The 25,596-nt window shown below is 43.9% G+C and overlaps 1 protein-coding gene across 1 annotated transcript in view; it reads left to right on the forward strand.

The window, feature by feature from the left end:
- Positions 1-2,062: 2,062 nt before the first annotated feature.
- CALCOCO1 (calcium binding and coiled-coil domain 1) overlaps positions 2,063-25,596 on the forward strand; it is a 167,075-nt gene continuing 143,541 nt past the window's right edge. Inside the window, exon 1 of the mRNA XM_029595193.1 lies at positions 2,063-2,178. The gene's annotated coding sequence lies outside the window, so the exon portion shown is untranslated. The remainder of the gene's footprint in view (positions 2,179-25,596) is intronic.

Genomic DNA, 25,596 nt, shown 5'->3' on the forward strand with positions numbered 1-25,596 from the left:
CGCTCAAATTCACATCATGGCGGGAACCTCGGGGCGGCCCCACCGCACGATGTCAGTACCTCCGGGTATATCTAGCCTCCGCTACCACCTTGAGTTAGCAAAGACTTTGCTTCGCTACTCTGACTGCTCTAAGCTGCACGCTTAGGTGCTGCTTTCTCGCTAAGGGCCTCGCTCCAGTAAGAAGCTCTAGACACCCGCTCCTCGGGGGTCTCTCACTTCCAACTTCCCTTTATTTATTTATTTATTTTAAAACTTTTCTATACCGTCGCTAAGTTAGGTACCATCGCAACGGTTTACAAACAGGCACAAATAATGTATGTATAGGTATGTTATCGTACATTCTAACAGGTGCCAATTAAGTACGGTTACAAACTCATTAATAAAATCAATGTTTGAGTATGTTTGGGGTTCCTCACTAAGACAACCGCTCCTCGGGGGTCTTTCTTTCTATTCTACATTTCAGGATATTGGACCATTGGGTACTCGCTCCTCGAGGGCCTATCTACCTTTATATCCTGCACCATGGACCTTCGGTCCCACCATTCTACCACCAGGAACACGCCTTCATTCTGTGAGTACCTCTACGATCCGGCGCTCCAACTCCGCCCACCAGCCACGGCGTTACCACGCATTGCGGGCTCCCGCCTATCATGAACATCTGGGTGAGACTATACTTCTGAGCCTGTTGAACGTACTGGCACTTCGTGGATCAGTGCCTTACCTTCCTGCTTTCACCATTTATCTACAGCAGTACAATAAAGACTCTATCCATACTGCGTCTGCTATCTGTGTCAGCCTATCACAGTGGTTCCCCATGGGGCTCCTCCCCATGGGCGGAGTCATCTCCATTGTAACCAAGGGTCCACAATGCCACAAACACAACAGGCATATTGTAATACTGTAGGGTTTTTTGTCTCTTAAGTGTGCTTCTTGATTTGTCTATATATCTCTTTTAATTAAGCATGTAATTTTATTGTAAACCACTTGGATAACATGTTTTACAGATGGGATATTAAATGTTATGAAATGTCCTATGTGGCCCTTTGAAAAGTTGTAGGACCCCTGCTTACAACATTCAGCAGTTAATATATTTTTATATGCTTGAGCAAAGAAAATGTAAGCTAATACTGAACATACATATTTTGGTATTGTATCAGTTCCCTATTGAGAACCCTAGCCAAGAATACTTAACTTTGAGCCCCTACACCAGAGATGTCAAACTGCAATCCTGAAGAGCCACAAACTCTTTCAGGGTACCCCAATTAATATGCATAAAATATATGTGCATGCACTGCCTCCATTGTATGGAGATCTCACACATATTCACTAGAGATGTTCTGAAACCTAATAGATTTGTGGTCCTCCAGGACTGCAATTTGACTTCCCTGCCCTATAGCAGTCAATACACCCCTCAAGCTTGTTCTGGACTTTTTTCCCACCTCCAAGCCAGGCTGGTTTTCACGATAGCCACAACGAAAATGCATGAGATAGATCTGCATTCAAATCTATCTCATGCATGTTTCTTGTGCATATCCTGAAAAATCAGACAGGATTTGGATTTTAGAATTAATTACTGATTTTTCCAAACCCAAGTTGAGTTAAATTCAGGGGCAGTAGTTTTAGTTATTTGCCTGTTTCCAGAGGGCTTTCTATAAGGCTATAACTGAGGCAACTGAGAGTGAAGTGACTTACCCAAGGTCACAAGGAACGGCAGTGGGATTTAAACCCTGACTTCCTTGGCTCTCAGCCTTGATCTAACCATTAGGTTACTAAGAACTAAGGTATACTCTGGAACTAGAAAACTTTGCTGTTGGGTTACTTAGGGTCCCAACTCGTTCTCCCTGCTTCAAAAACCCGGCCCCTGCATGAACTAAAACTCCCAGAAGCCCGGTCCCAATATCTTCTGGGAGCAGCAGTCCGCACCTCGCCTCCCTCGCGAAGAAACAGCATTGACCTCCCCTTCCCCCTCCCCCATTTCCATCAACCAGGCTCCTGTGCGCGGCTTCCGCAGCCTTCTGGAAGACGTAGTCCCAGCTTCCCTTCCCTCCTTTTGGCGAGTGCAGCGAAAGAACTACAACTCCCGGCGCCCCAAGCCACCTCCACTTCCCCCTCTCGGCCCGGGCTTTGTTTACGTTGTTAATGTAAGGGCTGCGGAACAGCTGTTGGCGGTGGCCTGCGGTAAGAGATTGGTGTTTGAGTGCCTTCGAGCCATGGCTCGGCTAACGCAGGGGCGAGAAGTTCTTGGGGTGGTCCGGGTGGGTGTTGATGGCTGGGGGAAAAGCCACCGCTGTGTACTGCGGAGGGTCCGGGTGAAGGCCGCGGTCTAGGGGACCCTCCTCCTGCACCGTTGTCGCTGTAGATTTTGTCCCTTTGTGGACTCGTCTCCCGTTGTTTTGTTACTTTTCGATGTGTTCTCTTGCCTCTCTCTCTCGCTTGGACAGGGGTTTTTTTTCCCCCCGTTCCCCGTTGCCGGATAAAGTTGTTTACGCACGTCAGCAGAGCTGTTAATGTACTCTATATAGATTCAGTTTCTCATAGTGTCATGCGTATAGAAATGTATAGGTGGAAACGCCTACATTGCACTATTAAATGGCATGTGTGTAATCTATTTTAGATAGAAAGGAGGTACTTTGGTCTTTTGTGTGAAACGTATTTACATAGTTTTGCAGGTATCCCCTTCCTTTTCAAAATTATGTAAATTAACCCACTTCTTGAATACTGGAGCCCTTGGAAAGTAAGGACCCATTTGCCTCATTGTGGCTGTCCTGGTGTCCATTTCTATGCTGCTCAAGCTAAGGCTGTGTCCCACCTGTCAACCCATTCTGGATAGAATAAGCATATGTACTTAAATCAACACTTTGGCCCCCTGACCTTTGTCTTATGCAAATTTTTCAATTCTGTTCTTACCACAGTCCCTCTGTTACATGCATACTTAAAACTTCATTTTTTTTCCACCAGTTCTCATTCCATTCTAGGTATCTACAATAATCTAGGGAAAATTACATGCATCCTTCACAAATAATGCACACCCACCCCTTTCTTGTGGGCTAAAAGCTGCAGCTTTATTTAACAATTTTGCAAGTCAAATTGCAATACACACAAAACATCACAGCTTCCTATAGATTCCTGAAAAAACCAGCATAACATCTCGCTACCTTGCCAACTCCTCCCATGCACATATGCAAAAATCATCAGCTGTCAGCTTCACAACCAACCACCTGCATGATCCATCCTCTGAGAAAGTCCCAGACACCAGATCAGGCATTCCCACCTTTCTCAGTAAAGTGGTTGCTGCACAAACATCCAAGCCTATGTAAACTGAAAATACATGTTGCATCACTGACAGTGAGGATGCTGAAGTAGGTGATAAATTAACTGCAGTGAAATTTACCCAGTAAGTTACAACAGTACTACCCCATCCTCTATTCTTACTATCAGGGTTTTTTTTTTGTACTATTACTTGATGTAGTATTGCTACCTAGTTCTCCCGATGCATCAGCCCCTGGGAAATGACAGGAGAGGAGGGACTGGATTAGGGAGCAGAGTAGCTCTTCTCTGCTCTATTGTCTGGCCCAGTTTTAGCTCTCCCTTCCTGATCTCTGCAGCCTGTTCTTTGGAATGGGAGGGGCTGGAAAAGAGCAGGCAGCAGAGTGCTGCTCTCTGAAGGGCACTGGCCATTGGGTTGAGACACCAGCCCCTGTATGCCATGTCCAGGGAAAATGCAGAACTATTCTACTGTACCCTGTAATTTTTATCACTGTTGGTAGCACTGTTATGCATTTTTCTTTTTTTCTCCTTTAACCATGTTATGTATTACTTTGGCAACACATATTCACATTTTATCAAGCAAGTTTCCTGAATCTGAGAAGATCACCAGACGTGGGGAGAGAGGAGAAAAGGAAAAAGCATCAGAGGGAGGGGGCGGGGGAGAGAGAAAACCAACAGTTCAACCTCCTCCTCCTCCCATTGGTGCTTTTTCCATGCCGTGACTTGAAAGAGGAAGCAAGCAGGTGAAAGTGCTGCTCTTTTATGTCTTCTGCTGGAGGGAGGGAGGGAGGATCATGCTGTGACTGTCTCCTGCAGGCAGTTGCATGGAGTAGGGCTACTGTTGTTGGGTGAGGATAGGGGTAGAAATGGAGCGGTTGCCCCAATTTTCTTCCCCCCCCCCCCCCCCAAGGATGACGCTGCATCTGAGTACATGCACCTTTCTTTCTAGGTAAAAAGCACTGCTTACCAAAATTAATGGCAGGGAGGGTATCTTGCATCCTTCAGTAGACTGCTGCCTCCCTGCAGAATCTTTATATATGCTTTTGCCCAGTATCACGCTTCCTGTCTTGCTACCCTTTTCTGCTGGATCTGAATGGGAACTTCCCAGCTTCATTCCAGAATTTTCAGTGACTAACTTTTCAGGCTTAAAGTAACTGGAACTTTCTTTTGTTCTGGTCTGGGCTCTGCTACTGATTGTGATCTTAGGCAAGCCACCTTCTCTCCTTGTCTCTCAGTATATTGGTAATAAAAATAAATGCAATCATCAAAGAGTAAACAAGGCAGTCTGCTCTGGGGAGCTTACTGCACTTTTATGGATGTGAGACATGTTGTGTAGAAGATTTGTTTATTTTACTTTATCAGATTTTATAATTCCATGATTTCCAAAAATGTTCAGTGTGGATCACAATGTAGATACGGAAATTTAAAAAAACTGTACAATAAAATGTCTTACAAGCAAATTATTAATGTCAGATAACTTGAGTTTTGAAAAGAGATGTTTAAGCAAATAGGATTTCATCAAGCTTTATAATAAGACATCAGAAATATACATGCAGCCATTTTTGTGTTGTGTGACCTTGTGGGTATGTGGCAAGGTCACACAACACAAAAATATCCATTTACAATGGACAAAGAAAAAAGTTATTAGTAATATTGCTAGCAGTTAGTTGAACAGAGGCACAGAGATAAAGTGACCACTCGAAGGGAGATGGCAGAATTAACATAAACAGTATGGAGATAACTTTAAGGTTGTAGGACTATGATAGAACTGGGATTAATGCTTGCATCCTCCTCAAAGTTTGGTGCATTGTCTTATAGCTGCTGTTGTAGCATGCATTCAGTTCAAGTGGCAGCCTGAGAGTCCTGGAATAACACTAGCTTTGTCGGAAATAGCATCCCCAGGATTTTGATCCAGAATTATTCCCAGGCAATAACTTCCAGACAGTGGGAGGTTTGTATACTAGGAATGTCCAAATTGGCTAATTAAATTGTCCTAATCGGGATTTTCTGTGGCTCCTGTGCACCTGAGAATATATGACCTGGGAAAGATCTAAATTGGTCTCATGGTTTCTTGACTGGTGACTTAAATGCAGCAAGTTCAACCTTTTTGCCTGTACCTTGCTTGGGTCTGTACCCCAACCATCAGGGTCAGGAGTAGGGCCACTAGGACACCCATGGAAAATTTTCCACAAAATTAGGAGTCTTAACCAGGCTTCTTGCATAATTTCTCCGAAAGGTCACTGCTAGTATCCTTGGAATTCTGGGGGTCTTATCCTCTTAATGGCTCAGTTTAGTAAGGATAGTAGCCTGAAACCTGATCCAAGAGACACAATGGGAAGCCCATCAAAATAATCAAAATGACAGTAACTAAATAAATGAATTCCGTAGCGTGCAATGCATAAGAATATAAAAGTATGAAAATTGCAACATTGGAAACTTTATTAGACTCTCATGCAGTGCCTCTGCTCTGGAAGATCCCCTCTGGGTCATAAGATGAGACCCTGACCCAGGGAAAGAAACACTAAATAATAGTGTAGCAGGCTTTGCACTTTGTAGTATTAAAGTTATGTGTGATTGGAAGGGGAAAATTCATTTTAATTTGGATTACAAAATACTGGGCTTGCAGTGGAGTCCTCAAGTTTGTTACAGTTTCAAAGTGGATTTTGAGTGAGCAAAGTTTGAGAATGGCTGCTTTAATTCAGCCTTCTGTAATTTGATAATATGAGGTGCATGTAACAGAGTTATGTGCATCCTCTGAAATGTTATTGAAACAGCTCTGATGGCACTCTACAACTCAAATGAAGCAATGGAGTGCTGCCCTATTGATGGATTTATGCAGAATGGATGACGACATGTGAGTGACATCACTGGCTAACACATTGGTACACTCTATACAGGCCAGCTACATTGTTTGTATACAGTGCTGAACAGAATCGGTTTCCAATTTGACTATGCAATTTTGCTAACACCTTCTACCACCCACAGATTTAGTCAGTTTTCCGTCATCTAGATTTGTAGTTAGTTGAAACATAGGAATTAATTTGGTGAATCCAGTATGTGGTTTTTAAAGTAGCAATTTAAAACAGATCTTCAGGTAATGTAGGTGTAGGACTTCTCTCTCTCCCCCTCCCTCAGCTTTGTTTAGTTTGCTTCAGATTCAGTTATGATATAATACATGGCTTTGAAAGCTGTGATGTCATTTGGTGTTTTCCTTGTGATATTTTCCAGAAGAGCCTTTGTTGGTTTTGTATGGCATTATGCTGATTTATTACCTGAGATCCACTTAAATAGCCTAATGCTCTTGCCTACAGGTTCAATATTGTCATAAAATGCTCTGGGGGAAAAATTGAGCATTGTGATTTGTTGGCGTCCTGCTGGCATCCTGGCTTGCGCTAGCTATCCAATAGTGAGGCGACTTTGAAAGAAAACTCTGCCCTCTGTGTTCAGTGCAGTATTTGAGCAGTAAATTGAAATGTTCATAGATGTCCTGCACTATGTTGGAATTTTTTAAATCCTTTTATAAGGCTCCTCATAGTTTCACTGTATACGAAAACCAAAAACAAACATGTTAGTTATTCTGAGCAACCTTCATCCTGTTAATTTAAGGCTGCTTTTCTGTTTTGTTAGTTCCCTGTAATGTATTGCCTGAACAATAAAAGAGTATCTGTACATGGTCATGTGATGCTGACTAAAATCGCAACATAATTTTTCTCAAACTCTTTGGGGAGAATTTTAATGCACTTCCTGGGTACTAGAAGCATTTTGATTTTAGTCTCTTGCATCAAAACACAGAAGTATGGTGTTTTGTTTTAAAAGGTAAAATAGCCTACCAGTCCACAGACCAAACAAAAGTGAGGTTCAGCTAATGCTACAGGACTTTTAAATGATAGAAATACCTTTTGAAACCTAGTTCTCATATGGCTAGGTACTGAAGAAAAGTGGTGGCCAAAGCCTTTGTTAAAGTTATTACTGAGGTTTTTGCCATGTTGGCTCTGCTTGGTGGTCATATGGCCACCTGTCAGTAAAAACTGGTGCATCTTACAAAAGGATCTAAATAAGTAATAAAAAAAAAAAAAAAAAAGAGAGAGAGATCAAAGGGAAGTACTTGTCCGTGAATATGCAATAAGTGTAATATCTTAAAACAAAATCAAATATAAGGTTTGGTATATATTAGACTTGTCAAATATATACCAAACCTTATGTTTGTTGTCCTCTTGACTGGCTGCTTTGGTTCTCCACCAGTTGTTGTTTTTAAAACAAAAGCATACTTAATGTTGTAAGAGGAATAACAAGAAAATAAAGGCAAAGATGATCAAAGGCCAGGTGAACAATGTGTAGGAAAACTAACAAGATTTCATGTGAGCAAAAATGCTCATGAATATGGAAAGAACTTACGATATGTAAGTTTAGTCTGAAAATATATGCCGGATGCCCCGGCATGGGTTTCAGCCACATGCTGGCCTTTCTCTGGAGGGAAGCTTTGCACATAAGTATGAGCTCGGTGTCGGCAACCAGTTTGTACTGTAAGCCAAGCAAAGAGCAAAAGATAAACATAAAAAATCTGAATGTGACCAGTCCAGAAACTTGCCAAAAAAAGAGACTTGGTCCTCCCCACTGGAAGGTACCCAATTGGTGCTGCCATAACTTGAATAACTTATTTTTCTTTTCTCCTTGAAATTATTTTGAATGTGTTGATTTTTTCATAATCACTTTTCTTTATCCAGAAGGGAATGTGTAGTCCATTAAATCCTGCCAACCTTTGCGATTTTCTTTTGGGATCCTTTTCTAGGCGTATGTCACTAGTATTGAGCACCTATTGCTTTTGCTGTCTCTGTCCATGCACATAGACTGGAGGCCCCTCCCTTTCACGGATATGCCTGAAAGCTGGTAGGCAGGTATATCGCTAAGGTTTCAGCAGGTCTGCCAAAACTTGGGTCAGATCCGTGCATGGGATGGGCTCCTGCTAGCTTTTCCAGGAGAGCAGTGCCAAGAAAACTCTGAAATGCACCTCCTTGTGTTACACTGCAGCAGACATGTCTCCCACTTGTTAGGATTTAAAATCTCTCCTGGTTGGTAAATTTTTTTTTGGTATTTTTTTTTGCCAACATTTTTTTTATGTTTACATATTTCTTATTCAAAGATTTTTATGCATCAGGTTTTTTAATTTGTTGGTGATTCCATTTGTATACTGTTCTTCAATATTTTAAGCCCTTGGCTGTGTGGTTCAGCTGCTCTCCCCTTTCACAGATTTCTTATCACATTTGGGTTATTGTAGCATCCATTTTTCTCATTCAGATGAAGAGGAGAGCACTCCTTTCTGGTAAGTTTTTTGGATTTGTCACATTTTGATATTTCACTCTTACCACTTGCTCTTTCCTTTAAACAGTTTTCTTTATCTTTCATAAGGACAAACAGTTCATATTAACATTTCTCCTGGTTGGTAAATGGTTTTTTTTTTGGTGGAGAGGTTAGAAGGAAAAATGTTTCTTTGCAGATGATACTAAGATCTGTAACAGAGTGGACACACCTGAAGTAGAGAGAATAAAAAACAATTTAAGTAAACTGGAAGAGTGATCAAAGATGTGGCAGCTGAGATTCTGTGCCAAGAAGTGCAGAGTCATGCAGCTGGGGTGTGGTAATCCAAAAGAGCTGTATGTGATGGGTGGGTGAAAGAGTAATGCGCACAGACCGGGAGAGGAATCTGGGGGTGATTTGTGTCTGGCGATGTGAATGCAGCAAAGTAATGTGATAAGGCGGTAGCTAAAGCGAGAAGGATGCTGGGCTACGTCGAGAGAGAAATAGTCTGCAGGAAAAAGGAGATGATATTGCTCTTGTATAGGCCCTTGGTGAGGCCTCACCTGGATACTGTGTTCAGTTCTGGTATCCTATCTCAAAAGACATATAAACAAGATGGAAAGGGTCCAGAGGAAGGTGACCAAAATAGTGCTGGATCTGTTTCAGAAGACCTATGACGAGAGGCTGAAGGAGCTAAATATGTGTAACCTGAAGGAGAGAAGGAGCAAGGGAGATATGATACAGACCTTCAGATACCTGAAAGGTATTAAAGATACACAAACATCAAACATTTTCCATTGGAAAGGAAACTGTATGACTAGGGATCACGATAATGAAACTTCTGGGGTGATTCAAAGTCAACATCAGGAAATATTTCTTCATGGAGAAGGTGGTGGATGCCTGGAATGGCTTCCTAAAAGAGGTGATGAGGATGAGAAAAGTGGGTGAATTTAAAAGGGCATGGAATAAACATTGCGGATCTCTAAAGGATTGAGATTGGTAATGAAGAAAAGGGGAAACCTATATTAACTTTAGGTGTAACCTACTAGCATGGTGGCTGCTACCCTTAACAATGTATGGAGGTAACCTGCATGGCGCAGCGTTTACTACCATTAACAGAACACATGGGGGTAGCCTGTGCGGCGGTGTAGTTGCTACTCTTAACAGAACGCATGGGAGGAACCTGCACAGTGAGATAGTTATTACCATAAGCCACTTGATGGACAGACTGGATGAACCATTTGGGCTTTCTCTGCCATCATTGCCATGTTAAGTATTATTTGGAAAGGCATGCTAAAAAAAATAAGATAATTATTTTAAGGTAATTTTCAGCAGTCCACAGCAGGCTAAAGAGTGCATATATAAAATACACAGAGACTTTAGCCTGAATTTTCAAAGCGGACTTATACGAACAAGTCCACTTTGAAAATTATCGGGTAGGCACGAAACCTAGTGCTGCATACATGTGCTCATTGACACCTATGTACATGTGGACTTACACGCATACTTTCAAAAATAAACTGTATGTACACAAATGCAATCTTTGCCCCAAATGTGCCCCTGGAATGCCTCTTTCTAATGCAGGTAAAATTATATGGGGAATTGCTTGTGCATGTACTTTCACGCACACAACCCCCAGGCAATTTTCAAAAGCCCATTTGCATGCATAAATGCTTTTAAAGATCAGGCCCTTAAATTATTTTTCTACATGTAAGTTCCTTTTATATTCATGTGTGTGTTTGCTCTCCTGCACTCTTGTTATGTTTCTTGTGAATTGTTTAATTGCTTTTGGGCATCTTTGCTTTTATTTTTTTATTGCTTACATTGCTCTGCTTTCATGAACTCTGGTATTCATTTTCTTTGAGCAGGTACCTCCCTTATTCTCATGTTTTTAATAAAACTAGTAGCTAATTTAGATTTGTTTATGGGCACTACTGGCATGTGCATTTCTGCCATGTTGCTAGGACTGGAAAATATTCACAGAACCTTGCCATATAATAGCTTAAGATGTTTTTATAGAGGTTTAAGCAAGCATCTCAGCTAGGTCATGGCCTGCAGGTCAAGCTGTATTGTTTAGCTGTTTAAGGAGTTACTGAGGCAAAAAATATGAAAGAAATTGCCTGATAGCATGTCCAGGGAAATGGGAAGGGCTTCCTGCCTCTGCTAAAATTATCTTATAAGATTGCAATTAGGGAGAACCCAGAAGAATGTGCTTGTAATATAACCCATTTTCTTCCAGAGCAACCACAGCAGTAAATCTGACATTGGAATGTAGTAATCCAGAGAGAGTTGGCCCTTGTGCAGTCACTGCTGTTCTATGGTAGAAGGAACAGCAACACTCAACTCTTCTACAAAGTCCCTGCATGGGCAGGTATGACAGGAACACTCAGCTGGTCAATGAAAGCGCTGTTTGCAAAAATAGTTTTTAAAGATTTACTTTTGAAATCCTACTGGTGAAAACTTTGGAAGCAGAGAGCAGAATATTTATAATACTCCCTGATATGTAAGATTTACCTCTTACCTGTGGTTCTCATGATGTGTATGATTTTTGTACTTGCTGAAAAATCTCCACCCAGTGTCCACTTTTTCTTTCTACAATCCACTAACTCAAATGCATTCAATTCAGTGGAAGAACAAGTATTTTCCGTCAATAAGCAGGCTAAATTAGCCATTACATGTGGCTGACATCTTCCTGCAACACTGAATGGACTTGTCTGTCCTAGCTAGTAGAATCTTTAGCTCTGCTGAGCATATGCAGGAGTTTCCACGAGTTGACCAGTTGCATTTCTCCTAGCTAACATCACTTTCACATTGTTCAACTCTCCATCCAGATCCATTTAATCTGGAAGTTCAGTCCCTTCTCCAACAACAAGCGATGGAGCCAATTCCTGTGTCCCAAGATTCACAGAGCATCTATTCCTGAAACTTCCTCATCCCAAGAAATCAGGGGAATTGTAGCCTATTCTGGACTTGAGCTAGCTGAACAAGCATGCATTTGAGATAAATTCAAAATGAATTCCTGAACACAATGGATGTATGCTATAGATCTCAAGGATGCACATGCCCACATACCCTTTCACCTTTTGCAAGACACTACCTTTGCTTGCAGGTGGATTTCTCCCATTATTAGTACAAAATACTCCAATTTAGACTGTTGTCAGCCCTGGGGGTCTTTGGAAAGTGCCTTGCAGTAAGCAGCACATCTGCATTACTAGGAATACAAGTCTTCCCATATTTAGACGACTGGCTAATCACTAGAGATGTACTTCGGGTAAAAATGTAGTGTCTGGCTTCATTTTGGGGCCCCCCCCTGTGGGAATTTTGTTTTTCCCGCGGTTCAGGGTTTTTTTTTCGGGGGCCCCGATTTTCGGGTTAGTGTGCACTAACTCAAAAATGGATTTTTTCCGAAATTTCGGAAAAAATTAAATCGTTTTTCGGTTCTTCCAAACCATTCCGAATTAGGCAATTTCGTTGACATTGCCTAATTCGGGAAAAACGATTGCACATCCATACTAATCACAGCAAACTCCTCAGATGGAGTCATTTGCGCCCTACATTCAATGATTTGCCTTTTGCAGCCCATGGGGTTCTTGATCAAATTTGAGAACTTGAATCTGGAGCCCACTCATCATCTCAAATTCATCTGGGCTTGAGTGGACTCGCTGCAGGAATGAACATGTCTGCTTTCCAACTAAGTACACACCATCATGATGCTCACCCACCAGTTCCTATCCTCTGCACACTCGACAGCCAGAAGGCTCCTCGTGATCTTAGGTCATCTGCCACAGGCATTCCATGTCATCCTGCTGATTTGCCTTCATATGCGCTACCACTAGGTAGCTCATCCCTAGTTGATCCCACTAGTTCTGCATACCTAGTGGGATCAACTGACTTAATTGTCATCTATGATGTGATTTCACTAACAATGAAGCAAGAGTTACAGTGGTGGTTGCACCCTGAGTTCTCCAAGAAGGAACCCCTCTTCACTCAATACCCCACCAAATAGTATTAGTGACTGTCTCCTCTGCTAAGGGGTGCTGCGCTCACACTGGATCCTGCCAAACCCAGGGAACCTAGTCACTTCAGAAGTGTTGTTTTCAAATCATCCTCCTGGAGTTGAGAGCAATAAGACATGCCTTATCAGCATTCATGCATCTCCTCCAAGGAAAGAGCATCTTGGTTCAAACTGACAACCAGGTTGCCATGTTTTACATCAACATACAGGGAAGAATGAGATTATGGCCTCTCTGTCAATAAGCTCTGAAGAAATGGAATTAGGAGGAAAAGAATCAAGCTGTCTCGCAGGCCACCTCTCTTCCAGGCATCTCTAACATGCTGGCAGATTGACTCAGCAGAGTGTTTAGGCCACATGAGTGGTCTCTGCATCAGTCCATGGCTGACGAACTGTTCAGCTTATGGGGTTTGCTGTCAGTGGACTTATTCGTATCACAACAGAACTTATAACTAAATTAATTTTGCTCAGTTCTGCCAAGTGATCGCAGACTGTCGCAGAATGCTTTCCTCCTTGATTGGGGGCAAAGCCTCATAAGTACTTTTCCACTGATACTGCTCATTGCAGAAAGTCCTTCAGGACTGTGCTCAGCTGATTCTCATAGCCACAGCATGGCTCAGACAGATCTGGTATACATATTCATACAACTTTCCAGCAGTCCTCTCATACATCTAGGAATAGACCCTACGTTATTAACTGAGGAAGACAGGACACTTTATCATCCCAACCTATCTGCCCTCTCTTTAACAGCATGGATGTTGAGTGCTTAGTGATTGCAGATCTCCTGGAGAAATTGTGGACATACTAGTTTAGAAAGCCTTCAACTAGAAGTAATTATGCATTTAAATGACATTCCAAATGGGGCTAACAGAATGCATTAGACCCTTTCACGTGCAAACCCTGACACCTGCTAAAATACTTACTCCATCTTTCTCGCTCAGGTCTTGCCACCTCTTCGATGCGAGTGCACCTGAGCTCAGTAGCGACTTACTCTATGCTGGTGGACAGCAAACCGATCTCTGCTCATCCACGAAAGGTCTCTGGCATGTCAAGGCCCCGGTACACGAAAGGTCTCTGGCATGTCAAGGCCCCAGTACAAATAGCACCTGTTCTGTGGGACCTAAATGTGGCTCTTACCCAACTGATGAAGCCTCCTTTTGAGCCATTAGAGTTCGCTTCTTTTAAATTCTTAACAGAGAAGGTGTTCCTTGTCTCAGTGACCTCAGCCATAAGAGTCTGAGAAATCCAAGCTGTCATCCACTATCCTCCGTACATACAATTCATCCACAACAGGGTGGTGCTCGCCCGAAGTTTCTGCAGAAAGTAATCTTGGCTATTTTAATATTTTTAGTATATTTAGTATTGCCCACCTTCTTTCCAAGGCCTAATGAACATAAAGGCAAAAAAGCCCTCCATGCTTTGGATTGCAAATGGGCCTTAGCATATTACAAAAGAACTCGGCTACATCATCAAACCTCTAAGCTATTCATCTCATGTAACCCCAACTGGCTAAGTCTGGTGGTTGCCAAATGCTCTCTCTGAGTGCATTTACCACTGCTACACCTTAACGTGGTTGTAAATCACAGACTCTTTAAAAGCTCTTCAAGTAAGCACCATGGCATTTTCTGTTGCTTATTTTAGAGAAGTACCCATCGAGGATGTTTGTAAAGCTGCAACTTGGTCTTCTGTTTTTACCTTTACATCCCATTACTGTCTTGAATAACCTCTCAAAGACTGACAGTAAATTTGGCAAGCGGTTTTGCATAATCTGTTCTCACTATAGTGCACTCTTCATGATGAAGTCCAGGTTGCTATTTAAGAAAACACTTTGCAACCCTCAGTTTGGGACTTTCTATATGTAAACTTAGATTGTAAGCCCTCTGGGAATAGGAAAATACCTACAGTACCTGAATTTAAACCAATGTGATATCTCAGATCGAATGTCGGTATATAAAAAATAACAAATAAATAAATGTAATGGCTAATTCAGCCTGCTTATCAATGGAAAAAGCAAGTTTGCTACTGTAAATGTTTTCCGTAGATGGCAGGATGAATTAGCCATGGACTGCCAACCCACCTCCCTGAAGAGTTGACTATGTGGCTAGATTTAGCTCTGATCCTGACTGAAGAATCTCATAAGGCACCTTCTGCTCATGCTAAGTAGAGCTCAGAGCTATACAAATGTGGAGAAATGAGTAGGTTTGGTACCGCCGGATAATGTCGCCTACATGTAATGGCTAATTCATCCTGTCTATAGAAAACATCATTTATGGTAAGCAGACTTGCTATACTGGTAACTGCAGTGACTTTGTGTCAGAGGTATAGTCCCCCTGCTGCTCAAAAGAAGAAGCTGGGAAGCCAATGTGGAAAATCCAATTATTAAATGGAGTAAGAAGCCCAGTACAGGGTATCTACATCTTTTTTAGAGAGAGGAGCTCGGTCACTGCCCTTACTGCATGTCACTCTTCAGAACTAGTCACAACAATAAAGGATATAGGCCATCCTGCCCCAGGATTAGATCAACCAGAAGCCTTGGTCTTTGACGTTTCTTACTCTCTTCCAATGTAGGTTACTTTCTCTTGTGCTTTTCATCTTTCAGTTAGAGGTCACAAAACTCATGTTCCCTGACTGTTGCTGGAGAAAGAAAGATGCTCTTTTGTGACTCTTGCAGCACTGGAACTAGATTTCAAATACTTTAACTTTGGTTAGGGTCTTTGCTAGCTAAGTCTTCAGGATCCATCACCGGCAGTGGTTTTCTCCCTGCTGCAAGAGTCAGCCTGCCAGCAGAATTATCGTGTTTACTCTGCCACGGGAGACAGCATGCAAGCAAGCCATGAGATATTTTGGGCAGTGTTGCCTTGGAAGAAAGGAGAGCAGTGGCAGCCCTCAGATGTGGGTGATGGCTCAGCTGAGTGTCAGCAATGACTTCCTCCTCTGAAAAGCAGTTTTCAGATAAGTTCTGCCACAGGAAATAGTGGTTAGGCTGGAAATCTGAAAAAAAAAAAAAAAAAAGCCAGTTAAGATTTCATTAATCCTCTCTGCTCCCAGGGGGTAGAAGAAAATGTTTCTTTCTGTTTCACAGTGGGCCTTTGCATGGTCAGTCACTGAAGTTTCCTACTCCAGCTTAGTTACTCCCTTCAGCTGGGGATGCCAAGGCTCTATACCTGTGCATACTGCAAAGTAAGGCTTGGGGGTAGGGAGTGTCGAGGCTCCCTTCCCTCCACTGCCAAATGCTCAGAATGTGGCAGAGAAAATCAAAGGGCAGAAAAGCCCAGTTGCAGGGTATTTCTGTACCACCCTAGCCGTCCACCTGCAGCCAAACTCATTTGTCTAATCAAGGAGGGCCTGTATCAATCTCATTTCCCTCCTGGACAGCTGATTACCTTATTGGGAAGCTCTAACCCATCAATAATTGGCTCAGTAAACCTTTTGCAGCCAAATCTGAGATGAAACTAGGGCTCCAGTCCTACTTTGACTAATTTCTCAGGCAGGGGCCCTGAGGAAATGAGCAGAGAACATCTCAAGTGTCCCCATTTTCCTTCTTCCTCCTCCTCCCCAGTTCAGTGTTAGAATCTTGTGGGGTTTGTTTTTTTTTTCCAATTTTGAAAGCCCAAGCGGAGGTGATACGCTTCATTAAAGGGTCAAATAATCATATCCTAGTCAGGTTACTACAGTCTCAACGTATTCAGTACAACAATGAGACCTCATGAGGCTCATTGTCCGCTCATGGCGGACAATGAGCCTCATGGCGGACCGGGCTGAGCCTCATTGTCCGCTCATGGCGGACAATGAGGCTCAGCCCTGTCCGCCATGTTATTTAATTTATATCTAACCCCATTGTGTGAGGTTTTGGCAGGCCCTGTGTGAAGGATATAAATTATACGCTGATATCCAGTTTTTTACCCGTGTACGTCCATCTTGTTCAGAGACAGACATCGTGAATCTGTGTTTCCGCTATTTAAAAAAATGGCAGCTCTTTAACAAATTATCTCTGAATCTCAAGAAAACACAATGTATACTAAAATCCCACAAACATCAATTTTTATTGAAGATACTGTCTTCTCCCTAGACTTCTGTATTCAGAGTTGTCTTTGACCCCTGCCTTGTCTTTTCGCCCTCATGTAAGAGGCCTGTTAAAATATGGTTTCTATAAGCTTCAGGTTATGTGGGGTCTGAAACATCTTTTGGAGAGGACAGATTTTAGAACAGTTGTGCAAGCATCGATTCTATCACTGGCAGACTATTGTAACTCCGTTCTTTGCCTACTGGCCATGATAATCAAACCTCTTCAGCTATTGCTAAATGCCCCACCCAACTGCGCTCTGGGTGCAAAAGATGCATCCACATTTCTCCCGTGCTAGTAGATCTCCATTGGCTCCTGATGGCGGAACAGATTATAAAATTGTCTCCATCACCTTTAAACTGATTGCTTCCAATATTTAACCATTGGGCAATGCTCTTTTACATATGAACTGCCCCACACGCCAATTACAGTCCTCAGAGGGGACTCTTGGACATGCCTTCACTACGTCAAGCAAGATTATGCTGCCCCTGAGAGAGTGCTTTCTCTTGGTGGCTCCAGTTTTGTGGAACTCATTGCCCAAGACTCTGTGCCTAGCAGACAGTCTAAAAACCTTCAAATCCTTGCAGAAAATATAGTTATTTAAGCAGGCATGATTTGATTTGAGAATTTTAACTGAGCTACTAGTTTGTGTTAGCTGGAACTGTGCTGGCCCCGTATCTGTGTTTTTATGTGTTTGTGTAAATTAATTTCTGATTGTTTTTACTTGTACACCGCCTAGTTTATGCTTTAGGTAGTTTATAAATACAAATAAAGATAAAGGTCTGTAATCATTGCTCTCTGCTTCCAACATCCAGCCACAAGGGTAAGTATATACTTAACTGTTCGGCTAAATTTAAAGAAAAAAGTGAAGCAGAACCCAATTAATAGATGGTAAATGTTAGGATTTGTGGGTTTCGTGGACCCTTGGCCTGAGATGAGGGTTGATACCACTTGTGGGGAGGAGCCCCACAGGTCCTCGCCGTCGGGAGGTGAGGTCAGGTGCAGCAGGAGCTTGTGGAGAGAAGTCCGTCCCGAGGAGCAGGGTGAGAGACACGGTGCAGAGGGACTCCACAGCATACAGGCTGGGCTGGAGAACAAGTGCCAGAGCAGGGTCCTCCGAGAGAGCGGCGCTAGCCAGGCCTGAGGAACGGGGAGCGCGAGGCAGGAAGTTCAGGAGGTATGCCGCAGAGGCAGCCCCGAGGGGCGTAGCAAGGGAGCCACAGATGAGATGATGTAGGCTATCCCGCGGAGCGGGGAAGCCCGCGTCGAGTCTCCAGGCAATGACGTAAGCAGCCCTGAGGAGCAGGGTTGTGCAGAAAGGAACCTCTGATAGAGAACAGAGACACTACCCCGAGAAGCAGGGAGGTGCAGTTACCGTCACGAGTGTAAAATGAAGGCACTGCCCCGAGGAGCGGGGAAGCACAGGCAGTCACCGGTGTAGAACTTAGGCACTGCCCCGAGTAGCGGGGAACCACAGGCAGTCACCGGTGTAGAACGTAGGCACTGCCCCGAGAAGCGGGGAACCACAGGCAGTCACGGGTGTAGAATGTAGGCACTGCCCCGAGGAGTGAGGGAGCGCAGAGTTGAGTCTCCAAAGTAGTGAGGCAGTTCTGAGAGGCAACCCCGAGGAGCGGGGAGGCCGGCAGTTAGGACAACTGGAAGGCGCAGGGCTATCCTGAGGAGCGGGGGAAGCCTGGAGACCAGGTCTCCAATAGGAGCGCAAGCAGGCCCCCGAGGAGCGGGTACCCAAGCCAGAGCCCAAGGTAGACCAGAGACAGCCACCACGGGTTAGAGGAGACAGGAGCAAGCACCAGTAGCGATGGAACTCATTGCCAAGTCAGCTAGCAAGGGGTGAAGGTGGTGCTTAAGAACCCTAGGAAGGCACGAAGTCGGTGTGGGTGGCAGCAGCGGCATTCTGGCCACCACGAGGTGGTATGTGGCGGTAGAGGCTAGCCTCCGCCGCGAGCAGACCCAGAGAGGGGAGAAGGGCAGCACATGACGTAAGTTGAAGTGGTCGCAGCCGTCTGCAACAGACGGTTACAACAGTAAATGATCCTATTATATGGAAGCAGTTCGACAGGAGGTAGACTTTCTTGGTGTCCTAGATTTTTGATTTGCATATGGGCCTCAGTTTCTGCAGCTGACAAAGCTATTTCTGGATGAAGCGATCAAACCTCCATACATATGGAGCAGGGTGTCTCTGTCTCTCTGTGTCTGCCTATGTGTGAGTCTCTGTGTGGGTGTCTGTTTTGCTCTGTGTCGGTCTGCATATGGGGTGTCTGTGTCTATTTGGGTGCAGGGGGGGTCTGTTATGCCCATTTGTATGTGTGAATTTACTCCTTTCAGCAACTTGAGAGAAACAAAATGGGGGCTTTGAGCCATTAGTTGTCAGTGTAGCTGTATTTTGAATATCCTTCACACGCACATACATACATGGAATATATTCACCAGGCATCCACATTGCCAACTAGTAGCTCAAAGCCCCCATTTTGTTTCTCTTCAAGTTGCTGAAAGGAGTAAATTCACACATACATACGCATGGGCATAGAGACAGACACCTTGCACCCAGACTGACAGAGAGCAAAACAGACAAACAATAAGAACATAAGACTTGCCCATACTGGGTCAGACCAAAGGACCCTCAAGGCCAGTATCCTGTTTCCAGTAGTGCCCAATCCAGGTCACAAGTACCTGGTAGGATCCCAAGGTGTAGAGAGATTTCATGCTGCTTATCTCAGAGATAGGAAGGGGATATCGACAACTCCACCTTAGTAATGGTTTATGGACTTTTCCTCCAGGAGCTTGTCCAAACCTTTTTTAAACAGTTACACTAATAGTTTTCACTACATCCTCTGGCAATGAATTCCAGAGCTTAATTATGCGTTAAATAAAACAAAAATTCTCTTATTTGTTTTAAATGTATCACCTAGTAAATTAATTGGGGCGGATTTTAAAAGCCCTGCTCGCGTAAATCTGCCCGGATTTAAGCGAGCAGGGCCTTGCACGCCGGCGCGCCTGTTTTCCATATGCCGCCGGCGCGCGCAGAACCCTGGGACGCGCGTAGGTCCCGGGGTTTTCAGAAGGGGGCGTGTCGGTGGGGGGGGCGGGACCCAATGACACGGTGTTTCGGGGGCGGGACCGGGGGCGTGGCGCCGGCCCGGGGGCGTGGTCCAGGCCTTCGGACCAGCCCCTGGGCCGGCGTAAATCTACGGACAAAGGTAAGGGGGGGGGTTTAGATAGGGCCGGGGGGGTGGGTTAGGGAAGGGAAGGTGAGGGGAGGGCGAAAGAGAGTTCCCTCCAAGGCTGCTCCGATTTCGGAGCGGCCTTGGAGGGAACGGAGACAGGCTGCGCGGCGCGGCATGCGCCGGCTGCCCAAAATCGGCAGCCTTGCGCGCGCCGATCCAGGATTTTATAAGATACGTGCAGCTACGCGCGTATCTTATAAAATCCAGCGTACTTTTGTTTGCGCCTGGTGCTCAAACAAAAGTACGCGAACGCGCTTTTTAAAAAAAATATACCCCATTGTGTGTTGCCTAGACTTTGTACTCTTTGAAAAAGTAAACAACCTATTAAAGTTTACTTGTTCCACTCCACTTATTATTTTATAGTCCTTTATCATATCTCCCCTCAGCAGTCCCTTCTCCAAGCTGTAGTGTGCTAACCTCTTTACTATTTCCTCAGAGTGGAATCGTTCCAACACCTTTATCATTTTGGTTGCCCTTCTCTGTACCTTTTCTAATTCTGCTATAATTTTTTTGAGTTGAGACATATACAGATTAAATATATGCATAAGTGTGTATATAATAATCTGGGAGAGGGCCCAACTAATTTCATGAATGGAAGCAGGCTGCGGCTCAAAAAGCTTGCTAACCCCTGGCTTAGGTGATGAGCTCAGGGATACACAGCCTCTCGCCGCTAGGACTGGATGTCTCAGGAGATGGGCACAGGGATGCAGAGCCTCTCACCTCTAGGACTGGAGGGCTCAGGGGATAGGCGCAGGGATACAGAGCCTCTCACCTCTAGGACTGGATGGCTCATGGGAGGGGCGCAGGGAGACAGAGCCTCTCACCTCTAGGATTGGATGGCTCAGGGGAGGGGCGCAGGGAGACAGAGCCTCTCATTGCTGCACTAAAAGCCATATGAAATGAGACTGAAAAATGTAAATATGTATGCCCTGTAGTAGAGAAGACAAAAGGGAAATATGATAAAGCCTTTTAAATACCTGGAAGATATTAATGGTGCACATGAATGTCACTTTTCCAATGCAAAAGAAGCTGTAGAACTAGGGATTGTGATTTGAAACTCAAAGGGGAGAGGAACAATGTCAGGATGTATTGATTCACGGTAAGGGTGTTGGATGCATGGAATGCCCTCCTGGAAGGGAGATGGTAAAGACAAAAACTATGATGGAATTCCAAAGGGCATGGGAAAAACCCAGAGGATCCCTAATAGCTAGAGAAGGGAACCTGCATGGAGCAGCAGTTATAACCCTAACCAGCTTGCTGGGCAGACTGGATGGACAAGCTGGGCTTCATCTGCCTTTATTTTTTATGTTACTTTGGGACTGGCTGGTTCAGGGGACGGCCAAAGGGATACAAAGCCTCTCACCACTGGGACTGGGACTGGGGGGGGGGGGCTCTAAGAAATGGTGAAGTTACACAGAGCTTTTTAACTAATTTACAACTGTTTGACATTATCTCAATTTAGTACTGAGCCAGTTTCTTACCAAGGTTTTAATGTTTTCTCATTGAAATGTATAATGGTATTCATGCATTTCCTAAAAAAAAGATTTATACTTGTGGTGCTGGTTGGAGGGGCACACTACAAAGTGGCATAAAGCTGTAACCAGTGCTGGTGCAAGAGGATTAGGTGTCATAGGCATGCGCTGCCCCCCCTCCCCCCTCCAGTCTCGGCCCCCAACTCGGCCTCCTACCTCATTTGCGGTTTTCTGGGCCACGAGCAGGTTGGGCGCTGCTCACAGCCCGCCAAATCTCCACTCCTGTTTGCTGCTGCCGCTTGCTGCCCCATATAGCTCATGCCCCCTAATGGTCAGCGCCCAGGCCTAGTGCTTAGGTCATTGCCAGTGATGTCCATAATCAGAAGCTTTATATCAATAGTCATTGACTTAAACTGGAAATGGCTATCAGTTCCCTGTTGTGGAATGGCTTTCTGGAAACATGGAAAAATATTGATGATTTAACATTTCACAAGCAATTGAAAGCATTTTTATTTTGTAAATAGTATTTGATGTTGCAGCTTTGATTCCATTTTTTATCAGCAGTATGGATTGTTTAGGTTAACTTTTTTTTTTTTAAATTGACAATGATTTTATTGTATTTTACTTTGTTGTAATCTGCCTTGCAAGGTTATCCATTATAGGTGGAATAGAAATTTTTAAAAATAAAATAAAGGTAGTTTTTTAAAAACATTTTATTTATGCAATTTCATATAAACATTTCCAATAATACACTTGAAAAGGAATACATAAGAATATATATGACATTTAAATAATAAAGAAAAATAATACAGGTTAAATAAACATATCCAGTTCAATCCTAGTCCTCAAAAGAGAGATCCAATGCAATCAGTCGTCAGGCAAAAGAAAAACCTAAAAGAATACATAAGCTAACAAGGAGATCCTAAGTCTAATACAGAAACCAAGTACCTCGCTACACTAAAATGGAATAGGAAAGGGGAGGCAAATCAAGAAAGAGAAGAAATATGTTCACGCTGTAGGTGCTTATTACTAAGAGCTGAAAGAAAATATAGGAAACATCTTTATATTTAATCAAATGTTTGCAGGGGTATTGGGAGAAAAAAGAAGCATCTGTTTGTACTACTCGGCCGCAAAATAAGAAATTGTCTCCTCTTTTTCTGTATTTGTTTTGAAACATCTGGGAAGACCTTGCTGTGAGGGTGAAAAAAACATCTTCAATATCCAGTCTCTGTCCGGCTCAAGTATAAAAGAAACAAACATGGCTGTAGAAGTTACTCATTCAGTATCCGATGTTTCCAAAAGTATGGAAATGTTTAAATTGCATGGATCAACAGATATCGGGCCTTGAGTTCCAATATCTGCATTATCTGCTTTCTTAAAGTTTGGCAAATAATATATTTTAGCAACTGGGAGAACAGCTTGCTCAGGAACCTTCAATATCGCTACCAAATATCTTTTATATCAATCCTGAGGAGATGTTAATGGCAACCTAGGAAAATTTATAAATCTGAGATTTCTCCCTTTCAAAGAGTTCTCAAGATTTTCTTATTTATTAGCATCAGATTTTCCTTCATTAAAGATTCCTGGTTGTGGGGGCGGGGGCAAGATGGCACCCTGCGAGGAGTCGTGTGAGTGAGCTGCTCAACTTCCTGGAAACACTACGCGTTTTGGAGAGTTTCCTTGAGCTTTTTCGAAGAGAATTATAAGAAATAAAAAGCTGCCAAAACGGAAGGGGAAAATAAGAGTTTTCCCTTCGATGTCAACACAACTTACAGTGCAGCGACTTATCACCAACTTCACGACCCCGGGAGCAGAAAAAAACGGGGGGAGTAGCTTCCGCTTGAGGCAGAGGTTTTGTTGCGTTCGTGCCTGCTCTTGCCCTCGTTCCCCCCTCTCTACCTCTGAGACGACTCCCTTCGGGTCTGATGGACAGTTGCTGCCATGGCTTCTCCTCACCATTTCTTCCTGGAGTCCCCGGGCTGGCCTGACGCTGTGGATCCGCCATGTTCCTGATGATGTAGGGCGTGCGCACGCTCCGAAGTTTGTACCAGCAAGAGCGCAAACCTTGGGGACGTCCCCCCGTAGTGACGTCATCCGCTTCCAACATAAAAGGTCTTTGCTTATGCTTACAAATCGAGCTTGCAAGGGTTTGATTGTGGGGATCATCTCGACCCGCTTCATTCTCCGCTGCTCTGCCTCCTCGAACTTACCAGGGGAACTTGCTCCTTGGGGCCCCCGCTCTCTCTTCTTGTTTTCAGATTGCTAAGACGGGATCCGGTACTCGCTCCTCGAGGGCCTACATCCCTGAACGCTCAGAAGACTCCCTATTGCCTGGAAGCGATTGCAGACATGAACATTGTGAGTTTCTATTCCAGTTGCATATAGGAACCGGTACTCGCTCCTCGAGGGCCCATGTTCCTAGAACTCTGAAGATTCTCTTCTGTCTAAGATGCTATCGCAGGTACGGAGATTGTGAGTTATTATTGCAGATAGGAACCGGTACTCGCTCCTCGAGGGCTCATGTTCCTAAAACCCTCCGAAGACTCTCTTCTATTCCAGAAGCTACTTCATGTACAGATATTGTGAGTTCTTATTTCAGTTTGCATATAGGAACCAGTACTCACCTAGAGGCTCCTGATCCTGAATATACTAACTATTCTCTTTTGCCTAGAAACCATTACAGAGATAAATAACTGTGAGTTACCATCGCTCTCTCAGAGCTGTCCCTGGAACCAGGTACTCGCTCCTCGAGGGCCTAACTCTCTCCAGCTACTGAGCCTTCTTATTAATTATGTGAGTGTATCATCTACTTCTGGTTATGTATCCAGCATACCTGTTTACTCACTATCTATGAGTCTCTCTCTACAACTCAGCAAACCCGGAGATAGCAGTTCCAGGATCTGAAGGACTTCAGCCCTGCCGGGCACATCAGCTCACTACTGCCACCTCTGGTGGTTCTACTACCTGTCTAATAAAAAACTATCTGTGTCTGTCTCCATACTCCAGCCTAGTCTATGGTCCCTCTCATGATATCCTCTTGAGGGCGCTGTCATCTGCCATCGGTCCAAGGATTCACCATTCTACATTAGAGTGCTCATCTCTCACACTTCAAGAGCTGAGTACAACAAACTGCTACCTTGCAGTCTACCCTCAACTGTTGCTAACATCTCCTTCCTCAGGAACTGTATCATAACCTATTGCTACTTCTTAGCAGGAACCATACAGATGGCCAACACCTCCCTTCAGGGGAACTCTCGTATATCAGGTTGCCACTCTGTGCGGAGATCCATAACAGATACTAACTCCTCCCCTCTGGAAGAACAGATCTTATATGGTTGCTGACCTTTCCCCTCTGGGGAGCAACTCCATAACAGTTTGCCAACAGATTGCTAATCCTAGCAGAGACTCTTAACAGATTGCTACTCCGCAGTCCAGCTCATAACAGATTGCTAGTTCCTCCCCTCTGGGGGAGCAAAGCTCAACAGGATTGCTAACTCCTCCCCTTGGGAGGAGCAAACCCTAACAGACTGCTAATTCCTAGCAGCTCCTACAACAGATTACTAACTCTGAGCAGAAAAGATAACAGATTTCCCTTAGCCCCCCCAAAAACAGACCACCAGCGGAGAGGGGAGCGTCATCGCTAGAGGACCTGCAGGGAGGAGGAAGTGTGGCATCTGAACAGCCAGAAGCAACGAGGGAACCCTTTGGGGGAACTTTGGAGGCAGCTGGTCGTATGGAAGCCAAACCAGCAAGCACTGGATTACCCCTTTCACCAGGTGAGCAAATAGCAGCCCCCATAAAACTAGCGGTGGTAACGTTGGAGACCTTATGGGACCTTACAGCTGGTCTCTCTGTTGAAGTTAAAACGAGTAATCAAAAAATGGAACAATTGGCTACTTCATTTGAAGTTAAAAATGTCTGGGCAAGAGCAGTCCCGGCAGGATGTGAAAATTAAAGTGGAAAAAATGGAAGTAGAGAGAAAAAATATCCAAGAATTTAACCAGGCTATTATTAAGGACAGAATGGCATTATCCAGGAGACTAGAATTATTGGAGAACTGGAACCGGAGATTAAATCTTAGGCTGATAAAATTCCCCAGAGTAATGGGGGAGATGCCTATTATGACTTTTAAAAGATATCTCCGGGAGATACTGCTCATGACGGACTCTGAAATTCCAATGATTAACAAGGTTTACTTTATTCCTAAATCAATAGCTGAAAGAGGGGAAACAGGGGGTCAAG

This window comes from Rhinatrema bivittatum, chromosome 3 (assembly GCF_901001135.1).
Source record: "Rhinatrema bivittatum chromosome 3, aRhiBiv1.1, whole genome shotgun sequence".
NCBI lineage: Eukaryota > Metazoa > Chordata > Amphibia > Gymnophiona > Rhinatrematidae > Rhinatrema > Rhinatrema bivittatum.